General features: G+C 40.6%; 6 non-coding genes across 6 annotated transcripts; all 6 read left to right on the top strand.

Annotated features, from left to right (window-relative positions):
- The first annotated feature begins 210 nt into the window (after positions 1-210).
- Positions 211-283, top strand: TRNAV-AAC (transfer RNA valine (anticodon AAC)). The gene has a single exon. It is a non-coding gene; the product is annotated as a tRNA-Val (tRNA).
- An 891-nt stretch (positions 284-1,174) lies between these two features.
- Positions 1,175-1,247, top strand: TRNAV-UAC (transfer RNA valine (anticodon UAC)). The gene has a single exon. It is a non-coding gene; the product is annotated as a tRNA-Val (tRNA).
- An 11,114-nt stretch (positions 1,248-12,361) lies between these two features.
- Positions 12,362-12,434, top strand: TRNAV-CAC (transfer RNA valine (anticodon CAC)). Its single transcript has one exon. It is a non-coding gene; the product is annotated as a tRNA-Val (tRNA).
- Positions 12,435-15,571: 3,137 nt separating this feature from the next.
- Positions 15,572-15,644, top strand: TRNAV-UAC (transfer RNA valine (anticodon UAC)). The gene has a single exon. It is a non-coding gene; the product is annotated as a tRNA-Val (tRNA).
- A 665-nt stretch (positions 15,645-16,309) lies between these two features.
- On the top strand, positions 16,310-16,382 carry TRNAV-AAC (transfer RNA valine (anticodon AAC)). Its single transcript has one exon. It is a non-coding gene; the product is annotated as a tRNA-Val (tRNA).
- Positions 16,383-17,789: 1,407 nt separating this feature from the next.
- On the top strand, positions 17,790-17,862 carry TRNAV-UAC (transfer RNA valine (anticodon UAC)). Its single transcript has one exon. It is a non-coding gene; the product is annotated as a tRNA-Val (tRNA).
- Positions 17,863-23,447: the final 5,585 nt, after the last annotated feature.

The raw sequence follows: 23,447 nt of genomic DNA, 5'->3' as shown, positions 1-23,447 counted from the left end.
AAAAGCAAAAGACCAAACTATGGAGAAAAAAGTAACACATTCAATATAAACTTCAATTTAAGCAAAATCCCTTTGTAGGAATAAAACTGGTAAAATATGTAATAATAATTGTAAATGTTTCATTAACCAAAAATACTTTCCTTCAGCAATAAAAAGGCCCCGTCAGTCACAATTCTGCTCTGCTAGCCAATACACAGTAACTTATTGTCAGGTTTCATAGTGTAGTGGTCATCACGTCTGCTTAACACGCAGAAGGTCCTGGGTTCAATCCCCAGTGAAACCAGTCTGTTCTTAGTGTTGAAATAATACGTTTTCCAACTACAATATATGAAGTTCTCGGCTTTGTTGCCGTATGACGGGATGTTTTGGCTTCCATCACAAACAGAACTACAAATTATTATTTTTTTTCCCCTGGCGGTCAAAACTCGTCTCTAAATGCCATTACATTTCACAGGTTTCATAGTGGAGTCATCATCACGTCTACTTCACACGCAGAAGGTCCTGGGTTCAATCCCCAGTAAAAACAAGCCGTTTTCGCTGTTGAAGTAATTTGCTATCAACCTGTAACATATGAAATTCTTTGTTTTGTTGATAACTGATAATATATTTTGGCTTTTATCACCAAGAGAACTACGATTTTGGGTTTCTTTTTTATTGACCATTTTAGCAGAAAACATAATCCCATATTATAAAAATCCTGTTTGTTTCAAAATATATAGTTCCTTTAAATACAAAAGCAAACAACTAAACTATGTGGAAAAAAGTAACACATTCAATGTAAACTTCCTTTTAAGCAAAATCCCTTTGTAGGAATAAAACTGGTAAAATATGTAATAAAAATTGTAAATGTTTCATTAACCAAAAATACTTTCCTTCAGCAATAAAAAGGCCCCATCAGTCACAATTCTGCTCTGCTAGCCAATACACAGTAACTTTCCATCAGGTTTCATAGAGTAGTGGTCATCACGTCTGCTTAACACGCAGAAGGTCCTGCGTTCAATCCCCAGTAAAACCAATCTGTTCTTGGTGTAGAAATAATAATCAATTAAACTACAATATTTGAAGTTCTTGGAATGTTTTGGCTTCCATCCCCAACAGAGCTACGAATTTGTTTTTTTTTTTCCCTGGCGGTCAAAACTCGTCTCTAATTGCCATTACTTTGCAGGCTTTCAAAGGTTTCATAGTGTAGTGGAAATCACGTCTGCTTTACACGCAGAAGGTCCTGGGTTCAATCCCCAGTGAAACCCTTTTGTTCTTGTGTTGAAATAATCCCCTATCAACCTGCAGTATATAAAGTTCTTGGCTTTGTTGCCGAATAACGGGATGTTTTAGCTTCCATCACCAACAGAGCTACGAATTTGTTTTTTTTTCCCTGGCGGTCAAAACTCGTCTCTAATTGCCATTACTTTTCAGGATTTCAAAGGTTTCATAGTGTAGTTTTCATCACGTCTGCTTAACACGCAGAAGGTCCTGGGTTCAATCCCCAGTAAAAACAAGCCGTTTTCGTTGTTGAATTAATATGCTATACACCTGTAATATATGAAATTCTTTGTTTTGTAGCCAACTGATAATATATTTTGGCTTCCATCACCAAGAGAACTACGATTTTGGGTTTCTTTTTTATTGACCATTTTAGCAGAAAACATAATCCCATATTATAAAAATCTTGTTTGTTTCAAAATATATTGTTCCTTTATATACAAAAGCAAACGACTAAACTATGTGGAAAAAAGTAACACATTCAATGTAAACTTCCTTTTAAGCAAAATCCCTTTGTAGGAATAAAACTGGTAAAATATGTAATAAAAATTGTAAATGTTTCATTAACCAAAAATAGTTTCCTTCAGCAATAAAAAGGCCCCGTCAGTCACAATTCTGCTCTGCTAGCCAATACGCAGTAACTTTCCATCAGGTTTCATAGAGTAGCGGTCATCACGTCTGCTTAACACGCAGAAGGTCCTGCGTTCAATCCCCAGTAGAACTAATCTGTTCTTGGTGATGAAATAATACTCAATTAAACTAAAATATATGAAGTTCTTGGCTTTGTTGCCGAATAACGGGATGTTTTAGCTTCCATCACCAACAGAGCTACGAATTTGTTTTTTTCCCCCTGGCGGTCAAAACTTGACTCTAATTGCCATTACTTTGCAGGATTTCAAAGGTTTCATAGTGTAGTGGTCATCACGTCTGTTTCACACGCAGAAGGTCCTGGGTTCAATCCCCAGTGAAACCTATCCCCAGTAATTTCCTATCGACTTGTAATATGTGAAATTCTTGGTTTCGTTGCCAAATGACAATACATTTTGGCTTCCATCACAAAGAGAACTACGATTTTGGGTTTCTTTTTTATTGACCGTTTTAGCAGAAAACATAACCCCATATTATAAAAGTCCTATTTGTTTCAAAATATATAGTTCCCATAAATACAAAAGCAAAAGACCAAACTATGGAGAAAAAAGTAACACATTCAATATAAACTTCAATTTAAGCAAAATCCCTTTGTAGGAATAAAACTGGTAAAATATGTAATAATAATTGTAAATGTTTCATTAACCAAAAATACTTTCCTTCAGCAATAAAAAGGCCCCGTCAGTCACAATTCTGCTCTGCTAGCCAATACACAGTAACTTTTCGTCAGGTTTAATAGTGTAGTGGTCATCATTTCTGCTTAACATGCAGAAAGTCCTGGGTAGAGTTGAGCGAGGTTCGAGGTTCGAGGTTCTCCAGTTATAGGCTCGAGTGATTTTGGGGGCTGTTCGAGATCGAACTAGAACTCGAGCTTTTTGCAAAAGCTCGATAGTTCTAGATACGTTCGAGAACGGTTCTAGCAGCAAAAAGCAGGGCTTTTTACAGCTATAGTGTGCAGGAGCCATCGCTGGCAGCCTGCCACAAGCTGGTAACCAAGATAAACATCAGGTATCCAACCAAAGCACTTTGGTTAGTAACCCGATGTTCATCCTAGTTACGTGCAGGAAGCCCACACTTCCCCTCTCAGCTCGCTCCGCCCCTCCTGCCCGCGGCATGTACACACGTACATACGTATACACACACACACACAGACACACACACACACGGTCCCTCTCGGCTTACCTGCGGTCGGCCCGGGGGCAGCAGTCCTTGGCACTGGAAACTGTGGCTGCCAGCCCTTTAAGGCCCGCAGACCACAGCGTTCACTGTGTTCTCCTGCATTGAGCATCATCTGTGGGCGGAGCTACAGCCCGGCGTCCTACTCGGTCGCACAGATGAAGGAGTCACAGTGCCAGCCAGCGACCCCCAGCACATCGCTTCCCTCCAGCGCTGTGTGGGCCCCATCTGCACCGTGACCTGATCAGTATGTGGGACATCACTCCCGCCCCTCCCTGTCCCCCTGTGCGTGTGTGGGCCCCGCAGAGCCGTGTGTGTGGCCCCCGGAGCCGCGTGTGTGGGCCCCGCAGAGCAAGGTGTGTGTTTGTATGTATGCATGCAGCAGAGCAGTATGCGTGTCTATATGTATGTATATATGCAGCAGAGCAGTATGCGTGTCTGTATGTATGTATGTATATATGCAGCAGAGCAGTATGCGTGTCTGTATGTATGTATATATGCAGCAGAGCAGTATGCGTGTCTGTATGTATGCATGTATATATGCAGCAGAGCAGTATACGTGTCTGTATGTATGTATATATATATGCAGCAGAGCAGTATACGTGTCTGTATGTATGTATATATGCAGCAGAGCAGTATGCGTGTCTGTATGTATGTATATATGCAGCAGAGCAGTATGCGTGTCTGTATGTATGTATGTATATATGTAGCAGGGTAGTATGCGTGTCTGTTTGTATGTATATATATATATGCAGCAGAGCAATATGCGTGTCTGTCTGTATGTATGCATGTATGTATGCAGCAGAGCAGTATACGTGTCTGTATGTATGTATATATGTAGCAGAGTAGTATGCGTGTCTGTATGTATATATATATGCAGCAGAGCAATATGCGTGTCTGTCTGTATGTATGCATGTATGTATGCAGCAGAGCAGTATGTGTGTCTGTATGTATGTATGTATATATGCAGCAGAGCAGTATGCGTGTCTGTATGTATGTATATATGCAGCAGAGCAGTATGCGTGTCTGTATGTATGTATGTATGTATATATGTAGCAGAGTAGTATGCGTGTCTGTATGTATGTATATATATATGCAGCAGAGCAATATGCGTGTCTGTCTGTATGTATGCATGTATGTATGCAGCAGAGCAGTATACGTGTCTGTATGTATGTATATATGTAGCAGAGTAGTATGCGTGTCTGTATGTATATATATATATGCAGCAGAGCAATATGCGTGTCTGTATGTATGCATGTATGTATGCAGCAGAGCAGTATACGTGTTTGTATGTATGTATGTATATATGCAGCAGAGCAGTATGCGTGTCTGTATGTATGTATGTATATATGCAGCAGAGCAGTATGCGTGTCTGTATGTATGTATGTATATATGCAGCAGAGCAGTATGCGTGTATGTATGTATATATGCAGCAGAGCAGTATGTGTGTCTGTATGTATGTATGTATGCAGCAGAGCAGTATATGTGTCTGTATGTATGTATGTATGTATGCAGCAGAGCAGTATGCGTGTCTGTATGTATGTATATATTCAGCAGAGCAGTATGCGTGTATGTATGTATGTATGTATATATGCAGCAGAGCAGTATGCGTGTATGTATGGATATATGCAGCAGAGCAGTATGCGTGTCTGTATGTATGTATGTATATATGTAGCAGAGTAGTATGCGTGTCTGTCTGTATGTATGCATGTATGTATGCAGCAGAGCAGTATACGTGTCTGTATGTATGTATATATGTAGCAGAGCAGTATGCATGTCTGTATGTATGTATGTATGTATATATGCAGCAGAGCAGTATGCGTGTATGTATGTATATATGCAGCAGAGCAGTATGCGTGTCTGTATGTATGTATATATGTAGCAGAGTAGTATGCGTGTCTGTATGTATATATATATGCAGCAGAGCAATATGCGTGTCTGTCTGTATGTATGCATGTACGTATGCAGCAGAGCAGTATACGTGTCTGTATGTATGTATATATGTAGCAGAGCAGTATGCGTGTATGTATATATATATGCAGCAGAGCAGTATGCGTGTCTGTATGTATGTATGTATATATGTAGCAGAGTAGTATGCGTGTCTGTATGTATGTATATATATATGCAGCAGAGCAATATGCTTGTCTGTCTGTATGTATGCATGTATGTATGCAGCAGAGCAGTATGCGTGTCTGTATGTATGCATGTATGTATGCAGCAGAGCAGTATGCGTGTCTGTATGTATGCATGTATGTATGCAGCAGAGCAGTATACGTGTCTGTATGTATGTATGTATATATGCAGCAGAGCAGTATGCGTGTCTATATGTATGTATGTATATATGCAGCAGAGCAGTATGCGTGTCTATGTATGTATGTATATATGTAGCAGAGTAGTATGCGTGTCTGTATGTATGTATGTATATATGCAGCAGAGCAGTATGCGTGTCTATGTATGTATGTATATATGTAGCAGAGTAGTATGCGTGTCTGTATGTATGTATATATGCAGCAGAGCAGTATGCGTGTCTATGTATGTATGTATATATGTAGCAGAGTAGTATGCGTGTCTGTATGTATGTATATATGTATGCAGCAGGGCAATATGCGTGTCTGTCTGTATGTATGCATGTATGTATGCAGCAGAGCAGTATGCGTGTCTGTATGTATGCATGCAGAGCAGTATGCGTGTCTGTCTGTATGTATGTATGTATGTATGCAGAAGAGCAGTATGCGTGTCTGTTTGTATGTATGTATGCATGTATGTATGCAGCAGAGCAGTATGCGTGTCTGTCTGTATGTATGTATGCAGCAGAGCAGTGTGTGTGTGTGTGTCTGTATGTATGTATGCAGCAGAGCAGTATGTGTGTGTCTGTCTATATGTATGTATGTAGAAGAGCAGTGTGTGTGTGTCTGTCTATATGTATGTATGCATGCAGAGCAGTATGTGTGTGTCTGTATGTATGTATGTATGCAGCATAGCAGTGTGTGTCTCTGTATGTATGCATGTATGATGTGTATCTATGTATGTCAGTGTATATGACTGTATAGGTTTGTCTGTTTATATGTATTTTTGTGAGTTTGCCTTTAAATATGTATATGTACGTGTATGTATCTGTGTATGTGTGTGTGTCTGCGTGTTTATGGGGCCCACTGGGACTCTTCCGCCCGGGGCCCACAAAAACCTGGAGCCGGCCCTGCCTGCGGTGATGAAGTCCCGCCATCCCGACCTCAGCGCTGTCACTGTCCTTCATGGCCGCCGCTTGTCACATCACCTTCTCTCGCTTCCGACCCGAGACTCACTAGCGGTGACGTCACGGGCCTCTCGCGATTCTTGGCTGTGAAGGCGGCGGTCATTGAACTCAGTGACAGGGGCTGTCAGTGTGCTGGAGATCAGCGCAGGTAATGTACCTCGCTGACAGCAGCACTTGTCATCCCCTGCAGTGACCTGGGCTGACCCATTGATGTTAGCTCAGGTCACTGCACTGCTCTCCCAGCCAATGGGGAACATCCTGCTCTTCATTGACTGGGACAGTGTGGATCGTCATGGCAACCCCTTGGATTACACCAGACCTGGATTTGTTTTTCATTCTAATAAATTGGTTAAAGAGTTAATGTTTTGGGGAGTGTTTTTTCAAATAAAAATGTGTTTGTCGTCTATTTTTTTTTATTACTGACTGGGTTGGTGATGTCGGGTATCTGATAGACGCCTGACCTCACCAACCCCAGGGCTTAATGCCAGGTGACATTACACATCTGGTATTAACCCCATATATTACCCCGTTTGCCACCGCACCAGGGCGCGGGATGAGCTGGGGCGAAGCACCAGGATTGGCGCATCTAATGGATGCGCCACTTCTGGGGCGGCTGCGGCCTGCTATTTTTAGGCTGGGGAGAGTCCAATAACCATGGACCTCCCTAGTCTGAGAATATCAGGCCTCAGCTGTCTGCTTTACCTTGGCTGGTGATCCAATTTTGGGGGACCCCTACGTGTTTTTTTTTTTAATTATTTATTTAATTTAAAATAACAGCGTGGGGTGCCCTCAGTTTTGGATTACCAGCCAAGGTGAGGTTGCCAGCTGTGGCCTGCAGGCTGCAGCCGTCTGCTTTACCCTAGCTGGCTACAAAACTAGGGGGAACCCTACGTCATTTTGTTTTCATTTTTTTGGCTAAATACAAAGCTAAGCACCCCTTAGTGCCACATGAAAGGCACCAAAGGGTGCTCCACTTTTTCTCCACTTTTTCTCCACTTCTTCTCCACTTCTCCACTTTTTCTCCACTTTTTCTCCACTTTTTCTCCACTTTTTCTCCACTTTTTCTTCACTTTTTCTCCACTTCTTATCCATTTTTTCTCCACTTTTTCTCCACTTTTTCTCCGTTCTTTTTCTATGTTCGTTCTACCCATTAGCTCTGCCATGCATACTGTAGCTCTACACCTACTGCACATGTTACTTTATGATTGACATCTTTTTCGTACCAGAGCTGTCTAAGCCTACTCTGACCCCATATTTGTCATTACTATATTGTCCTTGTACTGTATTATGACATTTGTATCATGTGTTTCATTTCTTGCTGTGTTGCAATTTTTTTGCTGCATCCCAATTGTACCTCTACATTGTTCGAGTTTATGTTATTGTTCTCTCACTCTTATGTGATACTGATTATTGTCATTTTTCATGATTACATGCAGATAAGTCCAATCTGACGAAGGCTCAGGCCGAAACGTCATTTGTAACTTGTTTTGGACAAAAACATATATGCTTATGAAAAAATTTTTTTTCTTAATACGGACCAATAAAGAGTGATTTTGCATTACTATCCGTTGTGACTTACTGACTTAGTCTGGGAGATTTAGAGTGCCGAGGTTACTCACTAATTTTATCTATTATTACCTCTGAGCACCTATATACCAGTGAGCAGAGCTTCCTCTACAGTAGTTCTCCTGATTAGGCATGCCCTTACCTCATGAGCAGGGCATTGCAGCTTTGGTAGCAACCATTGTGTAATTATTAATATTTATAAAATAATTATAAAAAAGAGCCTGAGGGGACCTCCACATTGGATCCCCAACCACGGTAAAGCTGCCAGCTGTGGTTTTCAGGCTACAACCGTCTGCTTTACCTCAGCTGGCTATCAAAAATGGGGGGACCCAACGTCATTTTTTTTTTTAACTATTTTTTAAATAGAAAAAATTAATGGGCTTCCCTGTATTTTGATTGCCAACCAAGGTAACGGCAGGCAGACTGGGGTGGCAACCCATAGCTGTCTGCTTTATCTGCACTGAGAATCAAAAATACCGCGGAGCGCTACGTCATTTTTTTAAAGATTTATTTTTACAGCACTGTGATGTCCAGCAATCAAAATACAGGGAAGCCCATTTTGTTTTTAGTTATTTAAATAAATAATTAAAAAAAAATATATATGGGCTCCCGCTGCATTTTTTGTATTGCTAGGTAAGGGTAATCCAAGCAGCTACTGGCTGCTAACCCCCACTGCTTGGTGTTACCTTCACTGGCAATGGAAAATCCAGGGAAGCATTTTTTATTTTTTTTGCCAAAAAACTACAAAAAAAGGACGTGAGCTTCGCCATATTTTTGTATGCTAGCCAGGTATAGCAGGCAGGTGCTGGAAGAGTTGGATACAGCGCCAGAAGATGGCGCTTCTTTGAAAATGCCATTTTCTGAGGCGGCTGCAGACTGCAATTCGCAGCAGTGGGGCCCAGAAAGCTCAGGCCAACCTATGCTGCGGATTCCAATCCCCAGCTGCCTAGTTGTACCTGGCTGGACACAAAAATGGGGCGAGGCCTACGTCATTTGTTTTCTAATTATTTAATGATATTCATGAAATAATAAAAAAAGGGCTTCCCTGTATTTTTGGTTCCCAGCCGGGTACAAATAGGCAACTGGGGGTTGGGGGCAGCCGTACCTGCCTGCTGTACCTGGCTAACATACAAAAATATGGCGAAGCCCACATAATTTTTTCAGGGGGCAAAAAACTTCTGCATACAGTCCTGGATGGAGTATGCTGAGCCTTGTAGTTCTGCAGCTGCTGTGTGTCTGTATGGAGAAGAGCAGACAGCAGCTGCAGAACTACAAGGCTCAGCATACTCCATCCAGGACTGTATGCAGAATTATTTTGCCCACCAAAAAAATGACGTGGGCTTCGCCATATTTTTGTATGCTAGCCAGGTACAGCAGGCAGCCACGGGCTGCCTCCAACCCCCAGTTGCCTATTTGTACCCGGCTGGGAACCAAAAATATAGGGAAGCCCGTTTTTTTTAATTATTTCACTTATTTCATGAAATAATTAAAAAACTAATGACGTGGGCTTCGTCCCATTTTTTGTGTCCAGCCGGGTACAACTAGGCAGCTGGGGATTGGAATCCGCAGCACAGGTTAGCCCGAGGTTTCTGGGCGCCTCTGCTGCGAATTTCAGTCCGCAGCCGTCCCAGAAAATGGCGCTCTCATAGAAGCGCCATCATCTGGCGCTGTATCCAACTCTTCCAACAGCCCTGGAGCCGGGTGGCTTGTTGGGTAATCATGAGTTAATACTGGCTTTGATTTACTAGCCATTATTAAGCCAGAGATTCTTAATGTCAGGCACGTTTGACCCGGCCATTAAGAATCTCCAATAAAGGGTTAAAAAAAACCACCACACAGAGAAAAAAATACTTTAATAGAAATAAATACACAGACACATTAGAGACTCCATCTTTATTACCCCCTGTCAGCCCTCCACGATCCTGCTCTTCTGTCTTCTTTCTTTCTAGTGTAGTAGTAGTGACGATTGTAGTGAGGATGAGGTTCACCAGCTCATCACTTGGGGCTGAGGAACCTCATCCTCACTACAATCCTCACTAGTGTAGTAGTAGTGATGATTGTAGTGAGGATGAGTTTACCCAGCTCATCACTTGGGGCTGAGGAACCTCATCCTCACTACAATCCTCACTAGTGTAGTAGTAGTGACGATTGTAGTGAGGATAAGTTTACCCAGCTCATCACTCGGGGCTGAGGAACCTCATCCTCACTACAATCATCACTAGTGTAGTAGTAGTGACGATTGTAGTGAGGAAGAGTTTACCCAGCTCATCACTTGGGGCTGAGGAACCTCATCCTCACTACAATCATCACTAGTGTAGTAGTAGTGACGATTGTAGTGAGGATGAGTTTACCCAGCTCATCACTTGGGGCTGAGGAACCTCATCCTCACTACAATCATCACTAGTGTAGTAGTAGTGACGATTGTAGTGAGGATGAGTTTACCCAGCTCATCACTTGGGGCTGAGGAACCTCATCCTCACTACAATACTCACTAGTGTAGTAGTAGTGACGATTGTAGTGAGGATGAGATTACCCAGCTCATCACTTGGGGCTGAGGAACCTCATCCTCACTACAATCCTCACTACAATCGGGAATCAGCGTGCAGCCTTCACTCCGTGAGTGATCAGTGCTGGCTGTCAGCGGTAACAGCGGTAACGCTGACAGACGCGTTACCATAGCAACGGTGCTCTCGGAGCCGCGGTTAGCGGTGACGTCACCGCTAACTGCGTTGCTATGGCAACGGTGATCTCCGTTAATGACCGGCTGTGTCAGCCGGTTCTTAACGGAACGGGGAGTCGACCGTGTGCTAGAGCATGTCGCCGGTACACGGCGATACACATATGTGCACCGTGTACCGGAGAGATGCACTCGCAGGTCCTACATGACGTGTCATAGTCATGTGACCAGTCTGTAGCCAATGAGATAATAGCCACGTGACTGGTCACATGGCTATTTTGACGTCATGATAGGTCCTGCATCTCAGCTGGCAGTGCTGGTCACGGGGAGGATTCAGCGATCATTGGATGGAATAGCGGCAGGAGACAGAGTACAGGAGGGATCGCGGGGACCGGTAAGTGTTATGGCAATGTTTATTAACTGTTTGTGTACATTTATAATGCATTTTTATGTGTTTGTGATTGCCTCCCATTATAGCCTATTGGTTCGAGTTCGATTCGTCGAACGTTCGACGAACCGAACTCGAACGGGACCCCCGTTCGGCGAACCGACTCGAGCCGAACCGCGACCGGTTCACTCATCTCTAGTCCTAGGTTCAATCCCCAGTGAAACCAATCTGTTCTTAGTGTTGAAATAATACGCTATCCAACTCCAATATATGAAGTTCTCGGCTTTGTTGCCGAATGACGGGATGTTTTGGCTTCCATCACAAACAGAACTACAAATTATTTTTTTTTTTTCCCCTGGCGGTCAAAACTCGTCTCTAAATGCCATTACTTTGCAGGATTTCACAGGTTTCATACTGGAGTCGTCATCACGTCTACTTCACACGCAGAAAGTCCTGGGTTCAATCCCCAGTAAAAACAAGCCGTTTTCGCTGTTGAAGTAATTTGCTATCAACCTGTAACATATGAAATTCTTTGTTTTGTTGCCAACTGATAATATATTTTGGCTTCCATCACCAAGAGAACTACGATTTTGGGTTTCTTTTTTATTGACCATTTTAGCAGAAAACATAATCCCATATTATAAAAATCCTATTTGTTTCAAAATGTATAGTTCCCATAAATACAAAAGCAAACAACTAAACTATGTGGAAAAAAGTAACACATTCAATGTAAACTTCCTTTTAAGCAAAATCCCTTTGTAGGAATAAAACTGGTAAAATATGTAATAAAAATTGTAAATGTTTCATTAACCAAAAATACTTTCCTTCAGCAATAAAAAGGCCCCGTCAGTCAAAATTCTGCTCTGCTGGCCAATACACAGTAACTTTCCATCAGGTTTCATAGAGTAGTGGTCATCACGTCTGCTTTACATGTAGAAGGTCCTGCGTTCAATCCCCAGTAAAACCAATCTGTTCTTGGTGTTGAAATAATACTCAAATAAACTACAATATATGAAGTTCTTGGCTTTGTTGCCGAATGATGGGATGTTTTGGCTTCCATCCCCAACAGAGCTACGAATTTGTTTTTTTTTTCCCTGGCGGTCAAAACTCGTCTCTAATTGCCATTACTTTGCAGGATTTAGAAGGTTTCATAGTGTAGTGGAAATCACGTCTGCTTTACACGCAGAAGGTCTTGGGTTCAATCCCCAGTGAAACCCATGTGTTCTTGGTGTTGAAATAATCCCCTATCAACCTGCAGTATATAAAGTTCTTGGCTTTGTTGCCGAATAACGGGATGTTTTAGCTTCCATCACCAACAGAGCTACGAATTTGTTTTTTTTCCCCTGGCGGTCAAAACTCGACTCTAATTGCCATTACTTTGCAGAATTTCAAAGGTTTCATAGTGTAGTGGTCATCACGTCTGCTTCACACGCAGAAGGTCCTGGGTTCAATCCCCAGTGAAACCAATCTGTTTTTGGTGTTGAAGTAATTTCCTATCGACTTGTAATATGTGAAATTCTTGGTTTCGTTGCCAAATGACAATACATTTTGGCTTCCATCACAAAGAGAACTACGATTTTGGGTTTCTTTTTTATTGACCATTTTAGCAGAAAACATAATCCCATTTTATAAAAATCCTATTTGTTTCAAAATATATAGTTCCCATAAATACAAAAGCAAAAGACCAAACTATGGAGAAAAAAGTAACACATTCAATATAAACTTCAATTTAAGCAAAATCCTTTTGTAGGAATAAAACTGGTAAAATATGTAATAATAATTGTAAATGTTTCATTAACAAAAAATACTTTCCTTCAGCAATAAAAAGGCCCCGTCAGTCACAATTCTGCTCTGCTAGCGAATACACAGTAACTTTTCGTCAGGTTTCATAGTGTAGTGGTCATCACGTCTGCTTAACACGCAGAAGGTCCTGGGCTCAATCCCCAGTGAAACCAATCTGTTCTTAGTGTTGAAATAATACGCTATCTAACTACAATATATGAAGTTCTCGGCATTGTTGCCGAATGACGGTATGTTTTGGCTTCCATCACAAACAGAACTACAAATTATTATTTTTTTTTTTCCCCTGGCGGTCAAAACTCGTCTCTAAATGCCATTACTTTGCAGGATTTCACAGGTTTCATAGTGGAGTGGTCATCACGTCTACTTCACACGCAGAAGGACCTGGGTTCAATCTCCAGTAAAAACAAGCCATTTTCGCTGTTGAAGTAACTTGCTATGAACCTGTAAAATATGAAATTCTTGGTTTTGTTGCCAACTGATAATATATTTTGGCTTAACTCACAAAGAGAACTACGATTTTGGGTTTCTTTTTTATTGACCATTTTAGCAGAAAACATAATCCCATATTATAAAAATCCTGTTTGTTTCCAAATATATAGTTCCTTTAAATACAAAAGCAAACAACTAAACTATGTGGAAAAAAGTAACACATTCAATGTAAACTTCCTTTTAAGCAAAATCCCTTTGTAGGAATAAAACTGGTAAAATATGTAATAAAAATTGTAAATGTTTCATTAACCAAAAATACTTTCCTTCAGCAATAAAAAGGCCCCGTCAGTCACAATTCTGCTCTGCTAGCCAATACACAGTAACTTCCCATCAGGTTTCATAGAGTAGTGGTCATCACGTGTGCTTAACACGCAGAAGGTCCTGCGTTCAATCCCCAGTAAAACCAATCTGTTCTTGGTGTTAAAATAATACTCAATTAAACTACAATATATGAAGTTCTTGGCTTTGTTGCTGAATGATGAGATGTTTTGGCTTCCATCCCCAACAGAGCTACGAATTTGTTTTTTTTTTTCCCTGGCGGTCAAAACTCGTCTCTGATTGGCATTACTTTGCAGGCTTTCAAAGGTTTCATAGTGTAGTGGAAATCACGTCTGCTTTACACTCAGAAGGTCCTGGGTTCAATCCCCAGTGAAACCCATGTGTTTTTGGTGTTGAAATAATCCCCTATCAACCTGCAGTATATAAAGTTCTTGGCTTTGTTGCCGAATAACGGGATGTTTTAGCTTCCATCACCAACAGAGCTACGCATTTGTTTTTTTCCCCTGGCGGTCAAACCTCGTCTCTAATTGCCATTATTTTGCTGGATTTCAAAGGTTTCATAGTGTAGTGGTCATCACGTCTGCTTAACATACAGTAAGTCCAGGGTTTAATCCCCAGTGAAACCAATCTGTTTTTGGTGTTGAAGTAATTTCCTATCGACTTGTAATATGTGAAATTCTTGGTTTCGTTGCCAAATGACAATACATTTTGGCTTCCATCACAAAGAGAACTACGATTTTGGGTGTCTTTTTTATTGACCATTTTAGCAGAAAACATAATCCCATATTATAAAAATCCTATTTGTTTCAAAATATATAGTTCCCATAAATACAAAAGCAAAAGACCAAACTATGGAGAAAAAAGTAACACATTCAATATAAACTTCAATTTAAGCAAAATCCCTTTGTAGGAATAAAACTGGTAAAATATGTAATAATAATTGTAAATGTTTCATTAACCAAAAATACTTTCCTTCAGCAATAAAAAGGCCCCGTCAGTCACAATTCTGCTCTGCTGGCCAATACACAGTAACTTTCCATCAGGTTTCATAGAGTAGTGGTCATCACGTCTGCTTAACATGCAGAAGGTCCTGGGTTCAATCCCCAGTAAAACCAATCTGTTCTTGGTGTTGAAATAATACTCAATTAAACTACAATATATGAAGTTCTTGACATTGTTGCCGAATGATGGGATGTTTTGGCTTCCATCCCCAACAGAGCTACGAATTTGTTATTTTTTTCCCTGGCGGTCAAAACTCGTCTCTAAATGCCATTACTTCGCAGGATTTCACAGGTTTCATAGTGTAGTCGTCATCACGTCTACTTCACACGCAGAAGGTCCTGGGTTCAATCCCCAGTAAAAACAAGCCGTTTTCGCTGTTGAAGTAATTTGCTATCAACCTGTAACATATGAAATTCTTTGTTTTGTTGCCAACTGATAATATATTTTGGCTTTTATCACCAAGAGAACTACGATTTTGGGTTTCTTTTTTATTGACCATTTTAGCAGAAAACATAATCCCATATTATAAAAATCCTGTTTGTTTCAAAATATATAGTTCCTTTAAATACAAAAGCAAACAACTAAACTATGTAAAAAAAAGGAACACATTCAATGTAAACTTCCTTTTAAGCAAAATCCCTTATTAGGAATAAAACTGGTAAAATATGTAATAAAAATTGTAAATGTTTCATTAACCAAAAATACTTTCCTTCAGCAATAGAAAGGCCGCGTCAGTCACAATTCTGCTCTGCTAGCCAATACACAGTAACTTCCCATCAGGTTTCATAGAGTAGTGGTCATCACGTGTGCTTAACACGCAGAAGGTCCTGCGTTCAATCCCCAGTAAAACCAATCTGTTCTTGGTGTTAAAATAATACTCAATTAAACTACAATATATGAAGTTCTTGGCTTTGTTGCTGAATGATGAGATGTTTTGGCTTCCATCCCCAACAGAGCTACGAATTTGTTTTTTTTTTTCCCTGGCGGTCAAAACTCGTCTCTGATTGGCATTACTTTGCAGGCTTTCAAAGGTTTCATAGTGTAGTGGAAATCACGTCTGCTTTACACGCAGAAGGTCCTGGGTTCAATCCCCAGTGAAACCCATGTGTTCTTGGTGTTGAAATAATCCCCTATCAACCTGCAGTATATAAAGTTCTTGGCTTTGTTGCCGAATAATGGGATGTTTTAGCTTCCATCACAAACAGAGCTACGAATTTGTTTTTTTTCCACTGGCGGTCAAAACTCATCTCTAATTGCCATTACTTTGCAGAATTTCAAAGGTTTCATAGTGTAGTGGTTATCACGTCTGCTTCACACGCAGAAGGTCCTGGATTCAATCCCCAGTGAAACCAATCTGTTTTTGGTGTTGAAGTAATTTCCTATCGACTTGTAATATGTGAAATTTTTGGTTTCGTTGCCAAATGACAACACATTTTGGCTTCCATCACAAAGAGAACTACAATTTTGGGTTTCTTTTTTATTGACCATTTTAGCAGAAAACATAATCCCAGATTATAAAAATCCTATTTGTTTCAAAATATATAGTTCCCATAAATACAAAAGCAAAGGACCAAACTATGGAGAAAAAAGTAACACATTCAATATAAACTTCAATTTAAGCAAAATCTCTTTGTAGGAATAAAACTGGTAAAATATGTAATAATAATTGTAAATGTTTCATTAACCAACAATACTTTCCTTCAGCAATAAAAAGGCCCCGTCAGTCACAATTCTGCTCTGCTAGCAAATACACAGTAACTTTTCGTCAGGTTTTATAGTGTAGTGGTCATCACGTCTGCTTAACACGCAGAAGGTCCTGGGTTCAATCCCCAGTGAAACCAATCTGTTTTTGGTGTTGAAGTAATTTCCTATCGACTTGTAATATGTGAAATTCTTGGTTTCGTTGCCAAATGACAATACATTTTGGCTTCCATCACAAAGAGAACTACGATTTTGGGTGTCTTTTTTTATTGACCATTTTAGCAGAAAACATAATCCCATATTAAAAAAATCCTATTTGTTTCAAAATATATAGTTCCCATAAATACAAAAGCAAAAGACCAAACTATGGAGAAAAAAGTAACACATTCAATATAAACTTCAATTTAAGCAAAATCCCTTTGTAGGAATAAAACTGGTAAAATATGTAATAATAATTGTAAATGTTTCATTAACCAAAAATACTTTCCTTCAGCAATAAAAAGGCCCCGTCAGTCACAATTCTGCTCTGCTGGCCAATACACAGTAACTTTCCATCAGGTTTCATAGAGTAGTGGTCATCACGTCTGCTTAACATGCAGAAGGTCCTGGGTTCAATCCCCAGTAAAACCAATCTGTTCTTGGTGTTGAAATAATACTCAATTAAACTACAATATATGAAGTTCTTGACATTGTTGCCGAATGATGGGATGTTTTGGCTTCCATCCCCAACAGAGCTACGAATTTGTTATTTTTTTCCCTGGCGGTCAAAACTCGTCTCTAAATGCCATTACTTCGCAGGATTTCACAGGTTTCATAGTGTAGTCGTCATCACGTCTACTTCACACGCAGAAGGTCCTGGGTTCAATCCCCAGTAAAAACAAGCCGTTTTCGCTGTTGAAGTAATTTGCTATCAACCTGTAACATATGAAATTCTTTGTTTTGTTGCCAACTGATAATATATTTTGGCTTTTATCACCAAGAGAACTACGATTTTGGGTTTCTTTTTTATTTACCATTTTAGCAGAAAACATAATCCCATATTATAAAAATCCTGTTTGTTTCAAAATATATAGTTCCTTTAAATACAAAAGCAAACAACTAAACTATGTAAAAAAAAGGAACACATTCAATGTAAACTTCCTTTTAAGCAAAATCCCTTTGTAGGAATAAAACTGGTAAAATATGTAATAAAAATTGTAAATGTTTCATTAACCAAAAATACTTTCCTTCAGCAATAGAAAGGCCGCGTCAGTCACAATTCTGCTCTGCTAGCCAATACACAGTAACTTCCCATCAGGTTTCATAGAGTAGTGGTCATCACGTGTGCTTAACACGCAGAAGGTCCTGCGTTCAATCCCCAGTAAAACCAATCTGTTCTTGGTGTTAAAATAATACTCAATTAAACTACAATATATGAAGTTTTTGGCTTTGTTGCTGAATGATGAGATGTTTTGGCTTCCATCCCCAACAGAGCTACGAATTTGTTTTTTTTTTTCCCTGGCGGTCAAAACTCGTCTCTGATTGGCATTACTTTGCAGGCTTTCAAAGGTTTCATAGTGTAGTGGAAATCACGTCTGCTTTACACGCAGAAGGTCCTGGGTTCAATCCCCAGTGAAACCCATGTGTTCTTGGTGTTGAAATAATCCCCTATCAACCTGCAGTATATAAAGTTCTTGGCTTTGTTGCCGAATAATGGGATGTTTTAGCTTCCATCACAAACAGAGCTACGATTTTGTTTTTTTTCCACTGGCGGTCAAAACTCATCTCTAATTGCCATTACTTTGCAGAATTTCAAAGGTTTCATTGTGTAGTGGTCATCACGTCTGCTTCACACGCAGAAGGTCCTGGATTCAATCCCCAGTGAAACCAATCTGTTTTTGGTGTTGAAGTAATTTGCTATCAACCTGTAATATATGAAATTCTTGGTTTTGTTGCCAACTGATAATATATTTTGGCTTCCCTCACCAAGAGAACTACGATTTTGGGTTTCTTTTTTATTGACCATTTTAGCAGAAAACATAATCCCATATTATAAAAATCCTGTTTGTTTCAAAATATATAGTTCCTTTAAATACAAAAGCAAACAACTAAACTATGTGGAAAAAAGTAACACATTCAATGTAAACTTCCTTTTAAGCAAAATCCCTTTGTAGGAATAAAACTGGTAAAATATGTAATAATAATTGTAAATGTTTCAGTAACCAAAAATACTTTCCTTCAGCAATAAAAAGGCCCCGTCAGTCACAATTCTGCTCTGCTAGCCAATACACAGTAACTTTCCATCAGGTTTCATAGAGTAGTGGTCATCACGTCTGCTTAACACGCAGACGGTCCTGTGTTCAATCCCCAGTAAAACCAATCTGTTCTTGGTGATGAAATAATACTCAATTAAACTACAATATATGAAGTTCTTGGCTTTGTTGCCGAATGATGGGATGTTTTGGCTTCCATCCCTAACAGAGCTATGAATTTGTTTTTTTTTTCCCTGGCGGTCAAAACTCGTCTCTAATTGTCATTACTTTGCAGGTTTTCAAAGGTTTCATAGTGTAGTGGAAATCACGTCTGCTTTACACTCCGAAGGTTCTGGGTTCAATCCCCAGTGAAACCCATGTGTTCTTGGTGTTGAAATAATCCCCTATCAACCTGCAGTATATAAAGTTCTTGGCTTTGTTGCCGAATAACGGGATGTTTTAGCTTCCATCACCAACAGAGCTACGAATTTGTTTTTTTTCCCCTGGCGGTCAAAACTAGTCTCTAATTGCCATTACTTTGCAGGATTTCAAAGGTTTCATAGTGTAGTGGTCATCACGTCTGCTTCACACGCAGAAGGGCCTTGGTTCAATCCCCAGTGAAACCAATCTGTTTTTGGTGTTGAAGTAATTTCCTATCGACTTGTAATATGTGAAATTCTTGGTTTCGTTGCCAAATGACAATACATTTTGGCTTCCATCACAAAGAGAACTACGATTTTGGGTTTCTTTTTTATTGACCATTTTAGCAGAAAACATAATCCCATATTATAAAAATCCTATTTGTTTCAAAATATATAGTTCCCATAAATACAAAAGCAAAAGACCAAACTATGGAGAAAAAAGTAACACATTCAATATAAACTTCAATTTAAGCAAAATCCCTTTGTAGGAATAAAACTGGTAAAATATGTAATAATAATTGTAAATGTTTCATTAACCAAAAATACTTTCCTTCAGCAATAAAAAGGCCCCGTCAGTCACAATTCTGCTCTGCTAGCCAATACACAGTAACTTTTCGTCAGGATTCATAGTGTAGTGGTCATCATTTCTGCTTAACACGCAGAAGGTCCTGGGTAGAGTTGAGCGCGGTTCGAGGTTTGAGGTTCTCCAGTTATAGGCACGAGTGAATTTGGGGGCTGATCGAACTAGAACTCGAGCTTTTTGCAAAAGCTCGATAGTTCTAGATACGTTCGAGAACGGTTCTAGCAGCAAAAAGCAGGGCTTTTAACAGCTATAGTGTGCAGGAGCCATCGCTGGCAGCCTGCCACAAGCTGGTAACCAAGATATACATCGGGTATCCAACCAAAGCGCTTTGGTTAGTAACCCGATGTTTATCCTAGTTACGTGCAGGAAGCCCACACTTCCCCGCTCAGCTCGCTCCGCCCCCTCCTGCCCGCGGCATGTACACACGTATACACACACACACACACACACACACACACAGTCCCGCTCGGCTTACCTGCGGTCGGCCCGGGGGCAGCAGTCCTTGGCACTGGAAACTGTGGCTGCCGGCCCTTTAAGGCCCGCAGAACACAGCGTTCACTGTGTTCTCCTGCATTGAGCATCATCTGTGGGCGGAGCTACCGCCCGGCGTCCTGCTCGGTCGCACAGATGAAGGAGTCACAGTGCCAGCCAGCGACCCCCAGCACATCGCTTCCCTCCGGCGCTGTGTGGGCCCCATCTGCACCGTGACCTGATCAGTATGAGGGACATCACTCCCTCCCCACCCCTCCCTGTCCCCCCGTGCGTGTGTGGGCCCCGCAGAGCCGTGTGTGTGGCCCCCGGAGCCGCATGTGTGGGCCCCGCAGAGCAAGGTGTGTGTTTGTATGTATGCATGCAGCAGAGCAGTATGCGTGTCTAAATGTATGTATATATGCAGCAGAGCAGTATGCGTGTCTGTATGTATGTATGTATATATGCAGCAGAGCAGTATGCGAGTCTGTATGTATGTATATATGCAGCGGAGCAGTATGTGTGTCTGTATGTATGCATGTATATATGCAGCAGAGCAGTATACGTGTCTGTATGTATGTATATATATATATATGCAGCAGAGCAGTATACGTGTCTGTATGTATGTATGTATATATGCAGCAGAGCAGTATGCGTTTCTGTATGTATGTATATATGCAGCAGAGCAGTATGCGTGTCTGTATGTATGTATGTATATATGTAGCAGAGTAGTATGCGTGTCTGTATGTATGTATATATATATGCAGCAGAGCAATATGCGTGTCTGTCTGTATGTATGCATGTATGTATGTATGCAGCAGAGCAGTATACGTGTCTGTATATATGTAGCAGAGTAGTATGCGTGTCTGTATGTATATATATATGCAGCAGAGCAATATGCGTGTCTGTCTGTATGTATGCAGGTATGTATGCAGCAGAGCAGTATGCGTGTCTGTATGTATGTATGTATATATGCAGCAGAGCAGTATGCGTGTCTGTATGTATGCATATATGCAGCAGAGCAGTATGCGTGTCTGTATGTATGTATGTATGTATATATGTAGCAGAGTAGTATGCGTGTCTGTATGTATGTATATATATATATGCAGCAGAGCAATATGCGTGTCTGTCTGTATGTATGCATGTATGTATGCAGCAGAGCAGTATACGTGTCTGTATGTATGTATATATGTAGCAGAGTAGTATGCGTGTCTGTATGTATATATATATGCAGCAGAGCAATATGCGTGTCTGTATGTATGCATGTATGTATGCAGCAGAGCAGTATACGTGTCTGTATGTATGTATGTATATATGCAGCAGAGCAGTATGCGTGTCTGTATGTATGTATGTATATATGCAGCAGAGCAGTATGCGTGACTGTATGTATGTATGTATATATGCAGCAGAGCAGTATGCGTGTATGTATGTATATATGCAGCAGAGCAGTATGCGTGTCTGTATGTATGTATGTATGTATGTATGCAGCAGAGCAATATATGTGTCTGTATGTATGTATGTATGTATGCAGCAGAGCAGTATGCGTGTCTGTATGTATGTATATATGCAGCAGAGCATAATGCGTGTATGTATGTATGTATATATGCAGCAGAGCAGTATGCGTGTCTGTATGTATGTATGTATATATGTAGCAGAGTAGTATGCGTGTCTGTCTGTATGTATGCATGTATGTATGCAGCAGAGCAGTATACGTGTCTGTATGTATGTATATATGTAGCAGAGCAGTATGCATGTCTGTATGTATGTATGTATGTATATATGCAGCAGAGCAGTATGCGTGTATGTATATATATATGCAGCAGAGCAGTATGCGTGTCTGTATGTATGTATGTATATATGTAGCAGAGTAGTATGCGTGTCTGTATGTATGTATATATATATGCAGCAGAGCAATATGCGTGTCTGTCTGTATGTATGCATGTATGTATGCAGCAGAGCAGTATGCGTGTCTGTATGTATGCTTGTATGTATGCAGCAGAGCAGTATGCGTGTCTGTATGTATACATGTATGTATGCAGCAGAGCAGTATACGTGTCTGTATGTATGTATGTATATATGCAGCAGAGCAGTATGCGTGTCTATATGTATGTATGTATATATGAAGCAGAGCAGTATGCGTGTCTATGTATGTATGTATATATGTAGCAGAGTAGTATGCATGTCTGTATGTATGTATGTATATATGCAGCAGAGCAGTATGCGTGTCTATGTATGTATGTATATATGTAGCAGAGTAGTATGCGTGTCTGTATGTATGTATATATGCAGCAGAGCAGTATGCGTGTCTATGTATGTATGTATATATATAGCAGAGTAGTATGCGTGTCTATGTATGTATGTATATATATATGCAGCAGAGCAATATGCGTGTCTGTCTGTATGTATGCATGTATGTATGCAGCAGAGCAGTATGCATGTCTGTATGTATGCATGCAGAGCAGTATGCGTGTCTGTCTGTATGTATGTATGTATGTATGCAGAAGAGCAGTATGTGTGTCTGTTTGTATGTATGTATGCATGTATGTATGCAGCAGAGCAGTATGCGTGTCTGTCTGTATGTATGTATGCAGCAGAGCAGTGTGTGTGTGTGTCTGTATGTATGTATGTATGCAGCAGAGCATTATGTGTGTGTCTGCCTATATGTATGTATGTAGCAGAGCAGTGTGTGTGTGTCTGTCTATATGTATGTATGCATGCAGAGCAGTATGTGTGTGTCTGTATGTATGTATGTATGTATGTATGCAGCATAGCAGTGTGTGTCTCTGTATGTATGCATGTATGATGTGTATCTATGTATGTCAGTGTATATGACTGTATAGATTTGTCTGTTTATATGTATTTTTGTGAGTTTGTCTTTAAATATGTATATGTACGTGTATGTATCTGTGTATGTGTGTGTGTCTGCGTGTTTATGGGGCCCACTGGGACTCTTCCGCCCGGGGCCCACAAAAACCTGGAGCCGGCCCTGCCTGCGGTGATGAAGTTCCGCCATCCCGACCTCAGCGCTGTCACTGTCCTTCATGGCCGCCGCTTGTCACATCACCTTCTCTCGCTTCTGACCTGAGACTGACTAGCGGTGACGTCACGGGCCTCTCGCGATTCTTGGCTGTGAAGGCGGCGGTCATTGAACTCAGTGACAGGGGCTGTCAGTGTGCTGGAGATCAGCGCAGGTAATGTACCTCGCTGACAGCAGCACTTGTCATCCCCTGCAGTGACCTGGGCTGACCCATTGATGTTAGCTCAGGTCACTGCACTGCTCTCCCAGCCAATGGGGAACATCCTGCTCTTCATTGACTGGGACAGTGTGGATCGTCATGGCAACCCCTTGGATTACACCAGACCTGGATTTGTTTTTCATTCTAATAAATTGGTTAAAGAGGGAATGTTTTGGGGAGTGTTTTTTCAAATAAAAATGTGTTTGTCGTCTATTTTTTTTTATTACTGACTGGGTTGGTGATGTCAGGTATCTGATAGACGCCT

Source organism: Anomaloglossus baeobatrachus, chromosome 2, assembly GCF_048569485.1.
Source record: "Anomaloglossus baeobatrachus isolate aAnoBae1 chromosome 2, aAnoBae1.hap1, whole genome shotgun sequence".
NCBI lineage: Eukaryota > Metazoa > Chordata > Amphibia > Anura > Aromobatidae > Anomaloglossus > Anomaloglossus baeobatrachus.
Note: the sequence above shows the minus strand (reverse complement) of the source record. Positions and strands in the feature narration are given on the sequence as shown.